The sequence below is a fragment of the Mirounga leonina genome, unplaced genomic scaffold (assembly GCF_011800145.1).
Source record: "Mirounga leonina isolate KUSES-001 unplaced genomic scaffold, KU_Mleo_1.0 Mir_125, whole genome shotgun sequence".
Taxonomy (NCBI): domain Eukaryota; kingdom Metazoa; phylum Chordata; class Mammalia; order Carnivora; family Phocidae; genus Mirounga; species Mirounga leonina.
The window spans coordinates 15460601-15461821 of record NW_023270305.1 but is presented as its reverse complement, the minus strand read 5'-3'; the positions used below and the strand labels follow the sequence as shown (position 1 = coordinate 15461821).

Sequence of the window (1221 nt, the reverse complement as noted above, 5' to 3'; positions counted from 1 at the left end):
TTGACCCTTACCTCTCATCATACTCAAAAATTATTTTGAAGTAGATTACAGACCTAAACACACAACCTAAAACTATATAGCTTCTAAAAGGGAACAGAGGATAAATTTTTCATGACCTTGCAGAAGGCAAAGTTTTCTTGAACAGGTCACAAAATCACAAACTATTAAAAAAAATTGATACATTGAACTTCATCAATATTTTTTTTAGATCAAAAGACACTGTTAAAAAAACAGACAAGCCAGCCTTTTATGAAGACGGCACTGAAGGCTAAGAAGGAAGCCCCTGCCCCTCCCAAAGCCAAAGCCAAAACAAAAGCAAAGGCTTTGAAGGCCAAGAAAGTGGTGCTGAAAGGCATCCACAGTCACAAATAAAAGAAGATCTGCACGTCACCTATATTCCGATGACCCAAGACACTGCGTCTGCGGAGGCAGCCCAAATATCCTCGAAAGAGCGTCCCCAGGAGAAACAAGATTGATCACTGTGCCATCATCAAGTTCCCCCTGACTACTGAGTCAGCTATGAAGAAAATAGAAGATAACAACACACTTGTGTGCATTGTGGATGTCAAGGCCAATAAGCACCAGATCAAACAGGCTGTGAAGAAGCTCTATGACATTGACGTGGCTAAAATCAACACCTTGATCAGGCCTGATGGAGAGAAGAAGGCATATGTTTGACTGGCTCCTGACTATGAGGCTTTGGATATTGCCAACAAAATTGGAATCATCTAAACTGAGTCCAGCTGGCTAAATCTAAATATAAATGTTTTCACCAAAAAAAAAAAACAAAAAAACAAAAAAAACCAGACAAGCCAGTCTGCAAAGAAATATTCACAGAATATATATCTGACAAAGTTCTGGTATCCAGAATATATAAAGAATACCAATACATCAATAACAAAAAGACAAAAAAAAAATTGAAAGAGAGCAAAAGACTTGACCAGACATGTCACAAAAGATTACAAGTGGCCAATAACCAAATGAAAATTGCTCAACATCTTTGTGTTAGGAAATGTGCAATAACATTTCACACCCACTGGAATGACTAAACTTAAAAAGAGCAACAATACCAAATGCTGGTGAGGACATGGAGCAACTGGAACTCAATCATTGTTGGTGGGAGCATAAAATGATACAGCCATTTTGGAAAACTGTTTAGCAGTTTCTTATAAAGTGAAGTATACACCTACCTTATTATTTACCAATTCCTTTCCTAAGTAT

At 37.5% G+C, this 1221-nt stretch overlaps 1 pseudogene; it reads left to right on the top strand.

Moving 5' to 3' along the window:
• On the top strand, positions 1 to 732 carry LOC118007412 (annotated as a pseudogene).
• The last annotated feature ends 489 nt before the right edge of the window (positions 733 to 1221 follow it).